Source organism: Acanthochromis polyacanthus, chromosome 2 (genome assembly GCF_021347895.1).
Source record: "Acanthochromis polyacanthus isolate Apoly-LR-REF ecotype Palm Island chromosome 2, KAUST_Apoly_ChrSc, whole genome shotgun sequence".
NCBI lineage: Eukaryota > Metazoa > Chordata > Actinopteri > Pomacentridae > Acanthochromis > Acanthochromis polyacanthus.
The window spans coordinates 44,411,760-44,432,378 of NC_067114.1; the positions used below are offsets into that span (position 1 = coordinate 44,411,760).

At 39.3% G+C, this 20,619-nt stretch overlaps 1 long non-coding RNA gene across 1 annotated transcript; it reads right to left on the reverse strand.

The window, feature by feature from the left end:
- Positions 1-3,077: 3,077 nt before the first annotated feature.
- Positions 3,078-8,326, reverse strand: LOC110959304 (uncharacterized). The gene is made up of 2 exons (XR_002596219.2): positions 7,728-8,326; positions 3,078-5,041 (listed from the first exon to the last, which is right to left on the reverse strand). It is a non-coding gene; the product is annotated as an uncharacterized LOC110959304 (long non-coding RNA).
- Positions 8,327-20,619: the final 12,293 nt, after the last annotated feature.

A 20,619-nucleotide genomic window follows, 5' to 3' on the forward strand; every position in this document is an offset into this window, starting at 1 on the left:
CGTTTTCTTCTTCACGTTGCGCTTTTAGTGACAAACTGGATCTCTTCTGCCACCTACTGTTGGTGACTGCTTATGGCTCTACCACGATCTGCCATCAATCCAGCGTTCTGTTACGATAAAAATATATCTAATACTGCTTTTTCTGAGTTGTTAAATTGTTTTAAAAAGTAAAATATATAGTATTATATTACTCAGTAGTTCAATTTAATCTTGTGAGTATTTAAAATAATTTAAAGATTAATTTCTCTGCTTGTATGACCTTGTGTATTTACAAATCAGTTCATGTTTGCTCCTTTAAATCTAAATTAATCTTATATATTTATATCTATTCCACAATATAAGCAGTTTTAAAATGTTTAAATTGTACTTCTCGTTTTCTATTTATTTGTTTTGCCTTCATCAGTTCAAATAGCTTGCATATATATTTTTGCAAATGCCCACACTAACATTTTTATTCTGTATTATGTCCTGTATATTCTAAACGTTCTCTCATGTTTTTATTTACTTTTTGCTGCCTGGTTCTTTGGTATGATGTCATCTCTCTAATTCTGTAATTCTCTATTTGTTTTTTTACTTTAAATTTTAACTCTCAATCTTGTTCTTTAATTTTCAGACTGCCTAGTTCCATTGTTTAGCCAATTATTCATTCATTTATTGTCATCTTTACTATTTATTTTAACTGACTGCTCTGACTTGTCTCCTATAGCTTGTTCGATTGTCTCTGTGTTTGCATGTTTTAACTGTCAAAGCACTTTGTGAATGCTGTTCTTAAGGCTGCTATATAAATAAAGTTATTATTATTTTTCTACATCTCTAACAGTCCACACTGAGGATTGAAATTTTCTACATTTACTGTGTGTTGTCTTTATTTTTTCTAATAGCTGTAATATCTTCTCCGCTCCAGGTGTCCACTGATTTGACATGATTTGGGACTAAGTCCTGTCAACTACAGATTATATTTTCTGTGAATTACTGTAATTTAAGGATGCTTCATTTAAATTTTTCTCCATATTTTAGGATTTTTCTCGACACTCTCTGAGTGCACGTCGTTCCACCTTGAAAACACATCTCTAAATCTGCAGGGTGTGTTTAGGATTCACTTTTTGCATTAAGGTGTGTAAGATGTTTACACATATATGTGCACAAATGCCAACAAATTAAGGAAAAAAACAACAATATAGAGTGTTTTAATTAGGCGTTAGGCAACCTTGTGCCATGAAAATAGCTTCAATTCACCTTTGTATGGATAATTTAAATCTGTAGAACACACCTGGAGGAGATAACACCATTCTACTGAAGGATAATTCCTCATTTGGTGCTTAGATGATGATAATTGAGATTTTGTAACATGTCAATTGAAAATTGTATACCACTCCTATCATTCTCATTCTCATTAAACCATTCAGTGACACCAGGACAGATGCATTGTTATTATAGGACAGGAATATTTTATTATAAATAAAAGCAATCATTCAGGACAACCTTACATTGATCTTTTCTCAAAGTAGATCCATAAAATGGCAGAAAAAACATCTCCCACACCATAAGAGAACCACCAAATCCCCTCACTAGGGATGCTAAAGGTTTCTAGCTGTGCAACAATAATACTTTAATTGATCATTGATGGTGTATTGATGCTGCAGCCCGTTGATTTGATCCCACTGATGTGAGCAGCTTTGTAGACTGTTAATGATTAACCTTGCAGCCTTTTCTTTCCAATCAGTTTCTTTAAATTTGGTTAAAACATCTTACTGTAAAATGCAACTGAAAAAATTCAATAAAAAATTCCAGATTTTAGGGTTTTTGTTGTAATTTAATCCCACTTAATTTCCTATAACTGCGATGGAGGTTTTCTCTACATCTTACACTCACTCTTTATTTGACTTTACACCTGTGCTTTGTATTTGTGGATTCTGTATTTATAATTCTAAAAACCTGGCATTAAATTTAACTATTAATCTTGAAATTCTTCATGTTATTCATCTTAATACTGCTTTTAATGGAAACAGTGCATGCAGTGCAGGACACACATTGTAGGAAATGTATGTTTTGGTTTAATAATCATGCATATTCTGAAAATATACCTACAGAATGAGGAGAAAGCTGCTAACACAACACACTGGGAATTTGTAGGAATTATACTGAATATGTAGGCACGTTTTTAAGTTCCTGGATGGATCTGAAAACAGATCTGTGCAGGATTTTTGCATTTTGTGACGCAAAATGTTGGAATAATTTCACTTTTCACTCGACTGCATGTACGAAAGGTGCTTTTAATCGACTATATGTTGTTTTGTTTCTGTCATTTTTACTTCTTGTTGCATCATAGAAGACTCAAGACGTAATTAAATCCAACTTAGCATCCACACACACACATCAACACACACTCGCATACGGAGAACACGATTCAGCCAAGTGGAGCAGACAGCAGTGGTCCATAATGTGAGTGTGAGTGTTACATAAGAGCATTGCATCTAAAAATAGAAATGCAGCAATTGTAAACAGGAGTCTAAACTGTTGGCTCTAAGCTTTCAAAGGAACCTGAATGAACTTTAGATCAAAGCGGCTGCTCGGACGTGAATGGACCGGCAGCTGATCGAGAACCACGAGAGCCTGCAGGCGGAACACGGCCGGCCTGGAGTCCATGTGAGCTGAATGAGGCGGAGGAACGGGCAGAACTGCTCACCCAGGAACGGTCTTGTGGAAAAACGTGCAGAAAATGTTGCTTCAGACATCTGCATTAAAAGCATATGGATGTTTTTTGTGATCATTAAAACGTGTTGCACTAAAAGCAGCAGCTCTTTTCAGGATGTTTTTATTTTTCTGTCATTTTGGTGAATGGATTTTACTGAAAAACAGACGTAAAGTTGAACATTCTTTCACAGTGAGAGGAACCTGTCAAAACACACACATGTATGAAAGTGTTGCATGAATGTGCACAAAAATTCATGCAGCACGTGTGATACGTTCATTATAATTTACACATATTAAGCTCTTCTCTTAGTGGATTCTGCAGGAAAACTTTATTCAGCATCTGTTACATTTAACTCACACTCACAAAGGAAAACAACAACACGTCATCTTTGCAGGCTTTTATTCATATTTATTTCCATGAGCTATTTTACAGCAAAACCATCACAGAGCTGACAAGCAGTTCTTTAAAAATTACACACAAGGAGGACACACGATATAAGATTTCACAGGGCTTTTATTAGATCAGAGCAAAAGCATCATTAATATTAAAACACGCAGCACCTTCAGAAGGAAAACAGCAAAAAACAAACCAGATATTCACTCATAATCTGAGGAAATGAGGTGAAGTTAGGATAAAGACTGAGATTTTATGAGACATTTAACAAATCTGAGACGCAAAACAAGGCAAAAGTGAGACAAAATGTGAAATTAAGTGAAAATAATTGTAAGAAATTGACAGATCAGAGAGCAGAAATGGAAAAAAAAAAGAAATAAAAATATAAAAGGAAATGCAACACAGGGACACATACACACATCAGCATCTCACGACAATAAAGACGCAGACTGACTCCGTGCACACAGCTGAGAGAAAAAAAAAAACAAATCCAACAGCAAAATGAAAGTTGAGCTAAATGAGTCATTCAGGGGAGTTTTATATTTTAATAATTCTGCTTTTCGAAGAGTTTAGAAGTCGACGTGTGTCTGATTTACTCCAGGTCAAGATTCATTCATTCATTCAACCTTCAGGTTCACTCCAGAGATCACTGATCATCTGGATAGTTTCACTCTTTTTCCTGGAGAAGAAACGTTTAATGTGTGTTTTTCTAGTGCTTGATTATTTTGCGTAAAACGTTTCTCTCTGATGCAAACGCAGGAGCTGAACCTGGGGCTTTCTGCTGTTTGGTGACACTTTAAGATCTCAGCAAATAAACACACACTCATGACACATGCTGCACATTTACACTGCAGCATGTAAATGATAAAAACAAATGATTGCACACACGTCTGCAAAACTCACACTAATGCACACTGACTGCAGCTGCAAAACTTGCTCTCTGTGTCTTAAAATAAAGATTTAAACGAGTCAGTGCCACAACTAAACAGTGAAACTATTGTTAGAGAGATGCCTCAGCATATTTAGAAGCATTATTTCTGTGTAATTTCTTCGTCTTTGTCCAAACAAATCATGTGTTGATTTGCAATCAAAGGACGAACATGACGGCAATGACACGCAGCATCTTTGCTCTGTGAATCTAAACTCTACATGCATTTTCCTTTAAGACGTTTTAAATCTGACTGTTTTTCAGTTTATCTTTTCACTATTTCTGTCTCTTTACTATGTTTTTGTCACCATTTGCACAAATCACAAAGCAGGGAACCACAGAAACTAGATTTTACGTCTCCTTTAAGATAAACTGACTAAAAAGTTGGGAATTACAGGAAAAAGGAGGTTTTAAACATCTTAGAGTTGCTGGACCAGAGCTGAAGGAGGGTTCCAGACCTCAGTAACAACAAAATGTTTAAGACAAAAGCCGGTTTCAGTCGATCACATTTCAAAAGAAGCCATGATTTATCACCACGGGTTTTGCAAAGAATCTCTGATTCTGTGCAACAATCTGAGGACAGATGTGTGGAAGTTAGCAGCTGATGTTCACAAGTCTGCTCCGAATGTTTGATGTGACGTCGTGTTGTGACACTTTTTATTGTTTCAGTGCTGAACGTGAGTCAGCGGTGGTGATTTGGGCTCATAAACAGCTTGGAAAAAAGAGTAAATAAAATGAATTCAGCTTGTTTTGGAATTCTAATAAAGTGCTGTGACTGAGAACAATAAGAAAGAGGAAGAAAGATGAAGGAAAGAAGAGTTTAAATACAACAAATCTCAGGATGAAACATGAGATGTGAGTTTGTCCACACTGAACGTACACATCAGCAGCTGTTGTTATTAAATATGACGTAAAGCCACATTTACTTTCCTTTTTACAGACTTGTCCACTCACTCAGTGACTTCCACCGCTGACCTCGCTGTGTCTCTGTCACTGCTGCGTCTCCCAGTTTGTGACGTAGAAACCTGAGAGTTCAAAAGACACAGGCACACACAGAAAAGAAAGGAAAAACAACATGAGAAAAGCTGAAGCAAACTTAATACTACAGCAGAGAGAGATTATTTTTTATTTTCTTTCTACGTCGTGCCTCAGAAGGATCTGAGCTTACTGGTGGTATTTGGTGAGTGTGATGGAGAAATGTTGCAAATAGAAAATACAAGGAATAAACGAGACAAAGCATGACGGAAATCTACATGTTGCAAGAATAGAAACAGGAATTCTTCATTTTCCAGCTTGCACTAAGTTCACAGAAGCAAAAAAAAAAAGAGAAAAAATGTGCATTTTTAAAAAAGCAAGCGACTGAAGTTGAACAAAACGTCGAGCTGAGCACACATCAGCACAATTATTTCTAGCTTCTGATTTCATATCAGGCGTCTTTGCAGAAATCTCAAAATCCTCATTTAAGGCTGCACATTTGAGTGAATTTTCAAAATAAATTAAATCTGTGATGGAGATGAACAAAAATCTTGGAAAATATTCAACAGGAGCTACTTTTATAACAGGAATCCCCCAGAACTGATTCAGTATTTCTCACTGACACGACTGCGTCCAATATTCAGAGTACGTCACTGATGTTTACTCAGCAGAGAATCACAAGAACCCAGACCAGAGCTGCTAGGATTTTAGCAGCATTTTGCAATTTAAAAGAAAAAAAAAAAGTAGAAATAGATTGAATCACAGATTAAATAAAGGATGATGCTAAATGATGGTGGTGCAGAAGAACTGAATAATCGATGCAAAACTCTCCCTGTAGATTGTAACTAAGACGTGTGTACAGTGTCATTAGAAGCCCTACACATGTTTATTTATAGCACAAACACAATGAGATTATTGCACAAACAACCTGCTGGATGAGTGAACTCTGCCATGTGTGAAGAAGATGCACATGTGTGTGTTCACTTCATGATGCACCACAGCTGGAGACGCTTAATGATTCATATGTAAATCCATTTAAACGTGTTACATCATGTGTGTGTGTGTGTGTGTGTGTGTGTGTGTGTGTGTGTGTGTGTGTGTGTGTGTGTGTGTGTGTGTGTGTGTGTGTGTATGGACACTTGTACACTTTGTGGGTGCAGACCTTCGGTGGTGGAACAACACTCCTCAGACCGAACGTCGTGTTTTATCCTCCACAAATGCTTTTTGGGGTAAGGGCTTCCCAGATTCATGTATGCACAGCAAGCCCAGACCGCAAAAAGATTCGTGACGGACAAGCTCCCCAAATCCACTCCGCTCCACGACTTCCTCGGGGGGTCTTCATCCTCAAAGTGTTTTCACGTCTATTTCAAAGAAACGACGCTCGGGAGGGTGCTTTTACCTTTTCTTTCTTTTCGTATTCTTAAATTTCTTTTCTGGTTGCTCGGGCTGTTTGGAGACGCAGCTAAAGCAGAAGTGAAACGCTCAGGATTTTGGCATTGCTTTGCAGCAACACGCAGCCTTGTTATTAAAAAGAGCGGCGGTGAGGAGAGGCGGCATCTCATCGCCGTTACAGACTTTAACACGCAGCAGAGGGATGGACGCGATCTGATTGGACGGCACGAGGCGTCATCCGCCAATAGCGACGCGAAGGAAAAGAGCACCTAAGCAGGAGGCCGAAGCACCTGACAGCTTCATGACATCCGCCGTGGACAGCAGCGACTCCGAATTAACCCACGGCAGCTGGAAACACCCGAGAAAACATCGCGATCGGTGCGTTTTTTCCCGGTTCCATAAACCCGTGGATGCGCTTTTACGCACGGGGGAAATTACGCATCGGAGCCGGTTTCCATTAATAATAAAGTTTTTCTTTATTTGCAAAGGGTTAATTTGGCTCCAAACCTCCAGCTGCCGAAGCAAAAGGGGGCCCCACCCTCCGCTCCGTTTTCGCTGGGCCGTCCAGCCTCTCATTGGCTGGACGCGTCTCCCAGCCGGTCACGATTCCCCCCATCTGTCTCGAGCGCACCGGAGCCAGACGCCACTGACGCAGCACGCGCCTTACTCACTTTTAGCAGTCACGACTCGAGACTCATCGTGCAACAAAAGGAGGAAGAACAAAAAGGACAAAAACCTGCAAACAAGAAGCATCGAATCGTTAAAAAAGACAGAAAGAAAAAAAAATCTCCACAAGCAGCTGAATGTACCGGAGCTGCTCGCCCTTCAGCGTCTGCACGACAACAAAAAAACACCGAAATGTGCAGATTCTGAAACCCCGAAGCATTAAATGTGGAATATAGTGCAATTAAAGTGAGCAGAAAAGCCCACAGTGGGGATGTGAGGGTGTAGAATAAAGGAAAAGAGCATCTTGAGACACTTCAGCACCACAACAAGAGGACAGCTCCTCCTTCGCTCCACAAAAACCACCTTCAGCTGCAAAGAATCCCACAAAACCTGCCTGAATGTGAACAAAACCACCACAAACCACCAATCTGTGCACACAGGCAACATCCACCCTTCTTAACCGGGGTGATCCCCGCGTAGCTGCACCGGTTCCCTCCAAGCATGGTGCAAAAAAAAAAAAAAAAAAACAGCAGAAATCCACACAAAACACTCATGACATCGCGTTTTCTCCCCCCTCCTCTCTGTCCATATCTGCAGATACAGTTTTATAAAAGCATTTCAAGCAAAAGAGCAGAAAAGAGGAGAAACAGGTGCAGCTGGAGGGAAGCTTTAACTCACCGTTTGTGGCAGCGGAGCCTCCTTTTCTTTAAAAAAACAAAAAAAGCAAAAAACACGCAAAGTGGCAGGAAAAAAAGGCTCTTTCTCGTATAAATTCTGCTCCGGCTTGCCGCTTTTCTTCACTGTACTCTTGAATGGTGTGCCTTTTATAGGAGTGATGCCCCCTATCTATTTCTGGATCACGATCCAACCCCGTTTCTATTTTTAGCCGCCGCGCGTGATGAAAAAAGAAAAGCTCGCAGAGGTTCCTTGGAGGAATTTCGAGCGTGCGGCGTTTGAGAACCGGCTCCCGCCTCTCCCCTTCCTCCCTCTCTTACTTCCCTCTCTCTTGCTCTCTCTGTCTCTCATGCGCGTGCACGACAGCATCTCCCCCCTTTCTTTAAAAATAAAATAAGGACGCTGTGGAAAGAAGAATTTTTTTTTTTAAAGTGCACGGATATATTTAAAACGGAGCGATGAAAGTGTGCAGAATTGGGCTTTTTATTAATTCATGATTTGCTGCTGCTGCTGCTGCTGCTGCGCGCACTCACGCACGCATTTACGCGCCCCCTCCCACCCCTCACCCCTTGTCAGAATGTAAATGTCTTAAAAACGCGCACACTGGAGTATAATTCTACACCTCACTGGCACATGATGGTATTTTTACCCGCCCTGGATGCGTTTTTTCCCTCCAAACGACAAAAAAAAAAACACACACACACACACAAATGGAAAAATAAAACCCACTTCCTTCTCCTGCGGGCTGCGTCAGTCACCAGGCATTGACGTCAGGTGGAGAATCTCCCACTTTGAAGGTGGAAGCAGGAGCCTCCGTTGCCTATAATTTGACTTTAAAAAAAGAAAAAAACACCACAAGACCCAATGAAACATGATTGGGGATGTAAAAAAACAAGGACAGGCTTCAACAAACTGGACATAATATAGCTTTGCAGCTGTTTCATGTCATTGGGAGTAAAGAAACGGTCACCATTAGACAAAAGCAGATTTTTTACGCATTTTCCACCCCCTTTGTGAAGCACATTTCTAAGCTTAAGGTTTTGCAAAACGTGCGTAAAAGTGGCTCCGGGTTTGGGTCAGAGCGGAACCACCGGCGGTGCGCCGCTGCAGAGGTGGAAGGCTGCAGCGGTCGGGCTCAGTCCTGCAGACTCCCCCTGCACAGGGCAGAATGCTGAAACGCGTAGTAACGGAGCGGCGCTTGGCCGACCGATGATGCTATTTTTAACTCCCATACTCAACATGCCTGGCGCTGCGGGTTTCTCTGCTCAAGGTAGCTTTACTACTGTACGGGAGGCAAAATACAAACACAGGACGGCTTCCAGGCGCAGAGACGGAGGGCTGGAGGTGGATTCCCTGCACACACACAAAAAAGAACACACAACACAGACAGAAATAATCCTCCTCTAATGATCAGATGTGTCTTATTTATGCCCTCATCGGTGCATCTGTTGAAGAATGAGGCTGGCTCATTCATTAAACCCGCAACCTGTAGGATTTTCACGGCATTACATGTGCAGCAGATTCAATTTTTATTCCATTTTTCACGTGTTTTATTTAAATATTTCGTATTTTTAAAAAAGAAAATTATTTCCCATCCATGCAGATGTGGTTTCTCATGAAAACAAACTATCAGGTCCATTTAAAAGCCATAATTCAGATACATCCTGTACACCAGTGTGATCTGTTCAGGCTGCAGAGAATCTTCTGTGGTAGTAGATAGAAGGAAAATGTAATATTAATCTCTGATATAGTCATTTTTTGTTGTAAATATCAAACATTTGCTGATTCTTGCAGCTGAAATGTGAACATGTGCTGCTGTATTTCAAACAGAAAGAGGAGTTACAATGTCTGTTTTGTCTATTTTAGACTAAATGATGGCTCAAATCAGAAAACCATCAACTAATTTATCTAGGCTGATAATATTTGTTAGATGCTGCACTAACAGTAAGGAATGTCTGATTAATGAAAAGGTCATTTGAATGATGTAGGTACGTAGAGGGCCACACCAGGCAGATTCAGGGAATTTAGGGTTGTTTTTCCTCTCCAGCTTCATAAAAGTCTCAATGAAGGACAGCGACCTGTCAAAAAATGGATCAGAACCACAGTCCACCTGTGTTCTAACAGGATTTTGACTGGAACATAGAAACAAAATCACATCACTCCTGTTTCAGCTTCTTTACACTGGCTCCTGGTATGGTTTTGGAGACATTTTAGGATTTCACTGGTCAGTTTTAAGGTCCTTCGTGGCCTCTAAGCTTTATATGCTTCAGTACACACTTTGAGATTCTCAGGGGGTCATGAGGTCATACGTTTGTTCAAGGGGCCAAAAGGAGACAAAACGATTGCAGTCGAAGCCTAGAGGCTCTCTAAGTCTCTTCCTCAAATGTATTTTAATCTAAAAGTCTTTCATGTATTTGAGCTTTAACTTCCTTTGAGCCGTTTTTCTTTACATTTTCCAACACCATGATGTTTTAATTAATAACTTATGACTTACGGGTTTTATTGTGCTGCTTGGTGAAGCATGTTGCATTTTGAAATTTGAAAGGAAATGACCTGTCCTGTAAATAAAGATCAGATTTGATTGTTTCTTTGGTCGAGTGATGCTTGAAGCGTCAGGTTTTGCTGTGCTGACTGAATTATTTGCTCCAAAGTTTATGGCCCTGGACTAGCTAAAGCTACTGGACGGGTGAATCTGCAGCTCTCTGATTGATAACAGACGGTTTATAGTGATGAGGTGATTGTACACAAGTTCAGCAAACAACAACTGCTGCCATTGTAGCTTCATCTTCTGTGATAAAATGATCAGTTGTTTGGTCGATATGATGTCTGAAAATGGAAAAGTGTTTCCCAAAGCCCAAGATGTCATCTTCAAATGTTTTTTTTCTCCACAACTCAAAGATACTCAGTTACTGTCAAAGAGGAATAAAGAAATCAAAATCAAAACAAACTCACATTTTAGAAGGCCAATTTAGAGAATTTTGACTTTTTCTTCTTAAAACACAACTCAAACTGATTGATCAATTGTCAGAATAGTTGCAGAATAAATTAATAGTTGAAAACATACAAAACCAATAATCATACTTACGGTTTTCAATTGTAAATTAACCTAATGTCTGCATAAAAGAGCACACAGACAAAAGGTTTAAATTATGCAGTTTTAAATCCAGAACCTGAAGCAGTTATTGAAGAAAGTTTCAGAAAATTACACTGAGAGGAAAAAGAGAAATGCTGCAAAATTTAAAAATGACTAGAACTATGATTTAAATTGTTTTAGAGTCAGCAAGACAAAACAGAGGAGGGAAATCAAACTTGGCTTCACTTAAACTCACAACTGCACATGGCAAGGGCAAGATATATTTCCTGTATATTTACAGGAACTGGGGGAAACTTGCTTGTTTTGATCTCATATTAGACATGGAAACCACACGCAGATATCAGCAGGTTTCATGTTGACCTACATGTGAAAAACACTCACCTTTGTAAAGTTCTTTATGTTGTTTTTTCTATCCGTCATTCACCTGTATGAACAGAACTGCAGGTTTAGAGCAGCATGTTGAGGAAAAAGTTCATCGCCTGTGTAGATTCTCAGTCATCCAGGTCATTTTAGCTTCTTGGAGATGTCTGAAGAACGTCGTCTTCAAGGACCTAAAACAGAAGTCCAGCCGCTTTAAACTGAAGCTTCTCAGGAAGACTGATGGAACCTCAGTGGAGCTGTCCGTGGTTCTGAAGGAACCAGCCAATAGAAACAGGAGGCTCAGTCAGTGTCAGTTCAGGAAATACCTTGCTCCACCATCTCAGATTTGTTCACTTATGTGTTAAGACCCAAAACTGACTTCTGTAATACAATCTGGCTGAATCTGGAAAGTTCTTACCAATGAGTCCACATCATCGTTTCATCAAAACAGAGAAAAACTGGATCCAGGTCTTGTCAAACTTTCCACACATCAAATTGTACTGATGCTAGAGCCTTATAAGTTGAAGAAATGTCGACCAAAGACTATTTTTAGTAGGAAATCTTATCCAAAACATCCATATGTGGACAAAATTGTTGGTACCCCTCAGTTAAAGAAGGAAAAACCCACAATTCTCACTGAAATCACTTGAAACTCACAAAAGTAACAATAAATAAAAATTTATTGAAAATTAAATAATCAAAATCAGCCATCACTTTTGAATTGTTGATTAACATAATTATTTAAAAAAACAAACTAATGAAATAGGGCTGGACAAAAATGATGGTACCCATAACTTAATATTTTGTTGCACAACCTTTTGAGGCAATCACTGCAATTAAACGATTTCTGTATTTGTCAATGAGCGTTCTGCAGCTGTCAACAGGTATTTTGGCCCACTCCTCATGAGCAAACAGCTCCAGTTGTCTCAGGTTTGATGGGTGTCTTCTCCAAATGGCATGTTTCAGCTCCTTCCACATATGTTCAATGGGATTCAGATCTGGGCTCATAGAAGGCCACTTTAGAATAGTCCAACGCTTTTCTCTCAGCCATTCTTGGGTGTTTTTGGCTGTGTGTTTTGGATCGTTGTCCTGTTGGAAGACCCATGACCTGCGACTGAGACCAAGCTTTCTGACACTAGGCAGCACATTTCTCTCCAGAATGCCTTGATAGTCTTCAGATTTCATCGTACCTTGCACACTTTCAAGACACCCTGTGCCAGATGCAGCAAAGCAGCCCCAAAACATTACTGAGCCTCCTCCATGTTTCACCGTAGGGACAGTGTTCTTTTCTTCGTATGCTTGGTTTTTGAGTCTATGAACATAGAGTTGATGTGCCTTACCAAAAAGCTCCAGTTTGGTCTCATCTGTCCAAAGGACATTCTCCCAGAAGCTTTGTGGCTTGTCAACATGCATTTTTGCAAATTCCAGTCTCACTTTTTTATGAGTTTTTTTCAGCAGTGGTGTCCTCCTTGGTCGTCTCCCATGAAGTCCACTTTGGCTCAAACAACGACGAATGGTGCGATCTGACACTGATGTACCTTGGCCTTGGAGTTCACCTTTAATTTCTTTGGAGGTTGCTCTGGGCTCTTTGGATGCAATTCGAACGATCCGTCTCTTCAATTTGTCATCAATTTTCCTCTTGCGGCCACGTCCAGGGAGGTTGGCTACTGTCCCGTGGGTCTTGAACTTCTGAATAATATGAGCCACTGTTGTCACAGGAACTTCAAGCTGTTTAGAGATGGTCTTATAGCCTTTACCTTTAAGATGTTTGTCTATCATTTTTTTTCGGATGTCCTGGGACAATTCTCTCCTTCGCTTTCTGTTGTCCATGTTCAGTGTGGTACACACCTTTTCACCAAACAGCAGGGTGACTACTTGTCTCCCTTTAAATAGGCAGACTGACTGATTATGAGTTTGGAAACACCTGTGATGTCAATTAAATGACACACCTGAGTTAATCATGTCACTCTGGTCAAATAGTTTTCAATCTTTTATAGAGGTACCATCATTTTTGTCCAGCCCTATTTCATTAGTTTGTTTTTTAAAATAATTATGTTAATCAACAATTCAAAAGTAATGGCTGTTTTTGATTATTTAATTTTCAATAAATTTTTATTTATTGTTACTTTTGTGAGTTTCAAGTGATTTCAGTGAGAATTGTGGGTTTTTCCTTCTTTAACTGAGGGGTACCAACAATTTTGTCCACGTGTGTATATAGTGCCTTGTGAAAGTATTCGGCCCCCTTGAACTTTTCAACCTTTCGCCACATTTCAGGCTTCAAACATAAAGATATAAAATTTTATTTTTTTGTCAAGAATCAACAACAATTGGGACACAATCGTGAAGTGGAATGAAATTTATTGGATATTTTAAACTTTTTTAACAAATAAAAACCTGAAAAGTGGGGTGTGCAATATTATTGGGCCCCTTTACTTTCAGTGAAGCAAACTCACTCCAGAAGTTCAGTGAGGATCTCTGAATGATCCAATGTTGTCCTAAATGACTGATGATGATAAATAGAATCCACCTGTGTGTAATCAAGTCTCCGTATAAATGCACCTGCTCTGTGATAGTCTCAGGGTTCTGTTTAAAGTGCAGAGAGCATCATGAAGACCAAGGAACACACCAGGCAGGTCCCAGATACTGTTGTGGAGAAGTTTAAAGCCGGATTTGGATACAAAAAGATTTCCCAAGCTTTAAACATCTCAAGGAGCACTGTGCAAGCAATCATATTGAAATGGAAGGAGTATCAGACCACTGCAAATCTACCAAGACCCGGCCGTCCCTCTAAACTTTCACCTGGAACAAGGAGAAGACTGATCAGAGATGCAGCCAAGAGGCCCATGATCACTCTGGATGAACTGCAGAGATCTACAGCTGAGGTGGGAGAGTCTGTCCATAGGACAACAATCAGTCGTACACTGCACAAATCTGGCCTTTATGGAAAGGTGGCAAGAAGAAAGTCATTTCTCAAAGATATCCATAAAAAGTCTCGTTTGAAGTTTGCCACAAGCCACCTGGGAGACACACCAAACATGTGGAAGAAGGTGCTCTGGTCAGATGAAACCAAAATCCAACTTTTTGGCCACAATGCAAAACAATGATTGGCGTAAAAGCAACACAGCTCATCACCCTGAACACACCATCCCCACTGTCAAACATGGTGGTGGCAGCCTCATGGTTTGGGCCTGCTTTTCTTCAGCAGGGACAGGGAAGATGGTTCAAATTGATGGGAAGATGAATGGAGCCAAATACAGGACCATTCTGGAAGAAAACCTGTTGGAGTCTGCAAAAGATCTGAGACTGGGACGGAGATTTATCTTCCAACAGGACAATGATCCAAAACATAAAGCCAAATCTACAATGGAATGGTTCACAAATAAACGTATCCAGGTGTTAGAATGGCCAAGTCAAAGTCCAGACCTGAATCCAATCGAGAATCTGTGGGCAGAGCTGAAGACTGCTGTTCACAAACGCTCTCCATCCAACCTCACTGAGCTCGAGCTGTTTTGCAAGGAAGAATGGGCAAGAATTTCAGTCTCTCGATGTACAAAACTGATAGAGACATACCCCAAGTGACTTGCAGCTGTAATTGCAGCAAAAGGTGGCGCTACAAAGTATTAATGCAAGGGGGCCGAATAATATTACACGCCCCACTTTTCAGGTTTTTATTTGTTAAAAAAGTTTAAAATATCCAATAAATTTCGTTCCACTTCACGATTGTGTCCCACTTGTTGTTGATTCTTGACAAAAAATTAAAATTTTATATCTTTATGTTTGAAGCCTGAAATGTGGCGAAAGGTTGAAAAGTTCAAGGGGGCCGAATACTTTCACAAGGCACTATATATGTATATATATATATATATATATATATATGTACACACACTTTGAGGAACTTTCTGGGGACACAATATCATTGTTGGAAAATTCTGTAATTTCTTCCATTTTCAAGTGCCAATAATTATTCATTATTGATATTTTGGACAACTGAGTAATTCTGAACAGTTTTCAAGTCACAGTGGACATTCTCTCTTATTTTGGACAAAACTGTAATAAATTTGGACAAATATACATTTTTGCATATCTTTTGAGTAATTTCGGACAAATTTAAAGTCAGAATATCCTTAAAAAAAATGGAACCTTGTCTTGTCATATTTGCCAAACATCAAATTCTACTGACATTAGAGCCACAAAAGTTGGTGAAATGTCAACCAATGGCTGTATTTGAGTAGGAAATATGGATCCATCCACTTATATACTGTGAGAGGAACTTTCTGGGGCTCCAATATCAGCCTCGGTTGAAAAATTGATACTTTCTTCTATTTTCAAGGCCACTAATTTAAAAATTAGCATGCATGTGGAAGCTGCCATGCAAGGCGCTAACCACGACCCATCAGGAGCAATTAGGGATTCAGTATCTTGCTCAGAGGATCAAACCAGGAACCGTCCAGTTACAAGACGGCCACTCTACCCACTGAGCCATGCCGCCCTTCCCAGGTGAGATGCTTTTCGATGGTGAAAATGAAAGAACTTCCAGGACTGAAAACACATAAAATTCTCAAAATTCAGCAAACAATATGCCAAAGAGCTTAGGTTTGTGTTCCAGATAACAAGTATGGAAATTCTGAACAAAATCTGTGATGGTGGAGCAAAACTGCTGACTGACCCAGGACTGAGAAACATAATTTAAAGCAAAAATATCAAACATCTGCTAGTTCCAGCTTCTCACATGTGCAGATTTGCAGCTGTTCTTTGTCAGTCGTATAGACTGGGATATTCCAATATGATTTTTGTCTCTATTTTTAAACTAAATGATGAATTATTTGGGAAAATCATCAACAAATTAACCTACAAAGTAAATAACTGTTGGTTCCACAGTTAAAAACAGTAACTTCATTAACTAAAACTGGCTCACACTGCAGGAAACGTAAAAGTAAAGAGAACATGGGGCATGTTGAAGAGACTTTGGTGTTAATTTCAGTGAAAATTATGGTCCCCATACGTCAGAAACCTTCTTATCATACTAAAGTGGAATAAAGACACCGAGAAAACCTCTTGTGAATACAGTAAAGCAGAACATAACAGAAGTTCTATGACTGAAGTCAACCAGTGCAGATGAATTCCAGCCAAAACATAAAGAGGAAAATGGTGGAGAAAACAGTTTTTTCCCGCCTCACCATTGACCTTTCCTCGCTTTCACTTTGGACTTTCAGATCTGAAGATAAACATCTTCAAACACCCAGAGACCGACACTTTATTCTGCATATAAAAACCACTACAATGATGTTTTCTGATCTATGGAGACCTAATACATACGTTTCACACATAAAATATCAGTGTAAAATAATATCCGTACTGTTTACTTAACATGCTTTATTTTGTAAATGTGTTCTATTGACTTAGTTTTTGGAACATCGCTTAAATGAGAAATTATTCAAAATTGCCTCACTTAGGGTGAAAACTTACATTTAGATAGACTGCATTAAAAATGTAGGCATCACAGTGGGAACTCAATGCATCAAAAGTCAGTATTTAGATTGATATCTAATATATTTTTCACGATTTCTATGTTAGCCTTCATTTGTGATCATTCAGTCCTTCTTTACATGGAAAAAAACGCTAATTTCTGGAGTGATTTTCAGTTTTATTGCTGCTCTCGAAGGGCTGTGTTGCTCCGTTAAAACACCTCAAAAGTGTTCTCACTTTTTCCTTCTTTAGAGACTTGTGATTTCATGCTCTGGATGTTTCCCATGCTGGGATATTCCTCTTTTGCACTCATGCAGCCCCATATCATCACATTCTGTGGTGGCTCTAGTCAGGTTTAAAGCAGTCATGCTGGACTCCATCTGATCTGAACTAATTTACCTTCACCTGACCAAAGAATGTGCTCACATTGCTCATCAGGTTTCTCTTCTTTAATAAGCGCCGTTTTGTAGTTTTGCTCTGAACCAAAAGCAAAGTTCTGTTTCTTGGATGCAGTCCATGAAATGATGACATTTTAGCATCTCAGCTGCAAGAGAAACTCAGATTTCTGTTGATACACCAACCCTGAGACACCGTTGTTGAGCTAGATTGTGAAAGCAGTGCACTTTTCGTGGCACCCATTTTAGGATGCAGCCCTGATTAGTGGCACTACGTTTGTTTTTCACCTCCTGATTACTACTGCAACTGTGTTTTAATGATTTTTAGTTTCTCGCTGATCTTCCTGTATCCTTTTCCGTCTTTGTGAAATCTTACAATCAGATTTTTCTTCTGGCAATTCTTTGCGGTGCCATGATGTAAGCATGCAGGTAGACACAATCATCAGTCAAAATCTGAGGAAGTTTCACTCATTTTTAGTTTCTCGCTGATCTTCTCGTATCCTTTTCTGTCTTTGTTAAGCTACAGAGTCACAATTTTTTGGTTCTTCTGGTGATTCTTGTCCTTGTAGAGCCATGATGTAAGCATTCAGACACAATCCATCGGTCCAAATATGAGGAAGTTTCACTTTTTTTCATTTCTCACTGATCTTCCTGTATCCTTTTCCATCTCTGTTAAGTCTCACAGTCAGATTTTTTTCAGTTCTTCTGGTGATTCTTTTATTGTGGAGTGATGATGTAAGCATGCAAACAGAAGAAAGTTCTGAAAATCACATTTTCCAGTTTTCTTTCTTTTGCTGCATTTAGTATCTTCATGGGGCATAAATTTTCCAATGTAATATTTGTAAAGTGTTTGCTTTTGATTGCTCATAGACTGAAATACTGCAGGTGTAAACTTAGAAACTACAGTTATTAGCCGGTGCTGCAATTTTGAATCATCTGACAATAAAACTACATTGCACAGAGGTACATTTGCTTCTATTTGATCTGCCTAATTATGTGCTATTACATTTGTTGAATCAATCAATCAGTGCAGGTGTGTTTTTTTCACATCCTACGATAACACAACACACACAAACGTTCAAAGGAATCATTCTTGCCCCCGTGTGCTGAAATCTTGATCCACTCTTAAGTCTCTGCGCCTTTAAAACAGTCATCTCCTTTCATGTCCGTGTGGGAAATTCACTATTATTATGTAATATCTTGCAGCAACATCCATTCAGTGTTACTATATTCAGCTGTGGCGAGCCAAATATATCCACATACTGCGAGAACAGTTTTCAACGTGGAAACGGGCATCAAAAGTTTAGCAGGCAGAACAAATGTCCCGCTTGTCCGGGCGTCTCAAAATCAAACGTAAAGAACTTTCCAACATCTGTTTGGCAACAAGTTTGGGTTGCACACGAAGGAATATCACTCTGAAGAACATGCTTTTGCACATTTTCAGTCTAATCTGAGCTTACATGCAACTGAAATAGAAGACTGCAAGTTAGCAGCTCTATATCAATTTTAGTGGCATCTCTGTGATGTAGCTCAACCATCATGGATGCTGTAAGTTCAAGCGTGGATACATGGGATGGAAAATGTTCAATCGATATTTAACATGGATGCTCGACTGCAGATTTATTATGTATAAACGTTTGCCTTAAATGGAGCGCATTATTCAGAAGCGTGAAAAAGGTGCACAGAAGTTTAGCTAATGCAACAACAAAATTAGCCGCCGCCGCCGCAGCTGCAGCAGACTTGACAAAGGACTCCCAGCGAGTATACTATGGCTCTGGAAACGCTCAATGGGAACGGAGCATCACACACACCCCATTCAATGCAGTGTCTCTGTGGTGTGCCAACTCACATGCCTATTACATAACAGGGCTCCTACTCCCAGGCCTGACGCCCCTGACAAATCCATGCACGCTTTGCTGCACATGAGCTATTTATACACCGCGCCCAAGACGGGGCTGGTCAAAAATACCACTTCAGTCAATTATTCATTGAGAAACATTCCAAAACAGAGCAAGGGGGGAATGGGTTTGGCTGCACAGGAATAGACAGAGCAAAGGAGGGGGCTAACAATAAATAGCATCCATTAGCGATGCAGCAGCAGCAGCTCGTTTGTCCTCAGCGGTTGCAGAGCGCGAAGGAGATGGGCGGGAAAATGCCCTCTCATGTGTTGTATTTATAGGAGTGTGTGCATACACTCCAGCTCCTCTGCAACCATCTTGTTCCTTTACAGGAGGCTAAAAATAGCAGGCTGCACTGTGCTGGAGCCATTTTTAGATCGTGTAATTTAAAGGGTGGGGGGGAGAAAAAAGACAAGAAAAAAAAACGCTGTTTCACACGGATACTATGACGATGCGCCGTTCCATCGCTGCTCAGCGCTGCATTCACTAAATTATAGATTGATAAACAGCTCTGAATTGAAAGGATTTAATTTGTCACTCAAATGCATTGCTTTTTTTTAAGAAGGCTAATTATTATCAATTTCAGGTTTACGGTTAGCAAACTGTACAAGCTTCTAATAAAATGATTCAATTTTGTTTCCGTCTACAATCACAAACATTAACCGTTAGCTCCAGTTATTTCTGTAGATGGAGAGAAGTTTTTGCAGCTAATTTTTATTTAAAAAAGAAATCTGGCAGCAATTTTGGTCCATAATTATTCATCAAAGTTCTTTTTTAAGCCAAAATTTACATTAAATGTGAGTATTTTCCTCAATGCTTCAGTTAAATGTAAGTTCTCAGGAAAAAAGAAAAATAATCAAGGATTGGACGCCTTAAAGCACCTTTAACTGAAGCATTTTTGAATATTTCCTCCTTATATATGATCACAAACTCAACATTTTACCACAGAAACAAATACAGGTGCACCTCTTACCTTGTGTTTTTATGTTTTCTTCTTTCTTCCCGCTGCTGCCAAACGCTTTCTTGAAAGGAATCCAGGATTTGTCGGGTTTCTCTGCAGAATTTTGTAAGTTTTTGACTTATTATGTGAATTATGGAGTAATGACAGCCATTTCTCATCATTTTATCAGCAAAACAAGCAATCTACTTGCAAAAAAACATGACGATTAAACCTACTGATTGTGAAATAATAGATGAAGGGACAACAGAGTGAAATTAAGCTGAATTAAAATGATTTACAAAGAGGTTTTTTTGGTAATATATGCTGAACTTCATCACTCATTTTATTTCAGTAATATGCACTCACTAAAGAAATCTACACTGTTGTCACTTTCTGTGCAGTCTAAGATCCAAAACTGTTCATTAATTATCTTAAGGAGGACTTGTTTGTGTAGTTTTTGGTGACTTGAGCAAAATAGAAAATGTATTCACTCAAAAAATTGCGAAATTATTTTGCTTTCGGTATCTTAAATGTAATGTGACGACTTGCAACAACTAAAATTGACTCTTATTTGATTCCCCCTGGCTCTGAGCTGCTGTTACTGTGCCTCACATCGACATTAAGGTGCATTTAAAGCAAAACAACAACACGGATTATTCCAGAAACACTGCGGAGAAGAGGCATTTATCTCACCGAGTCAAATGTGCAAATGTTAAAACGTCATATTTGATGTAAAATATAT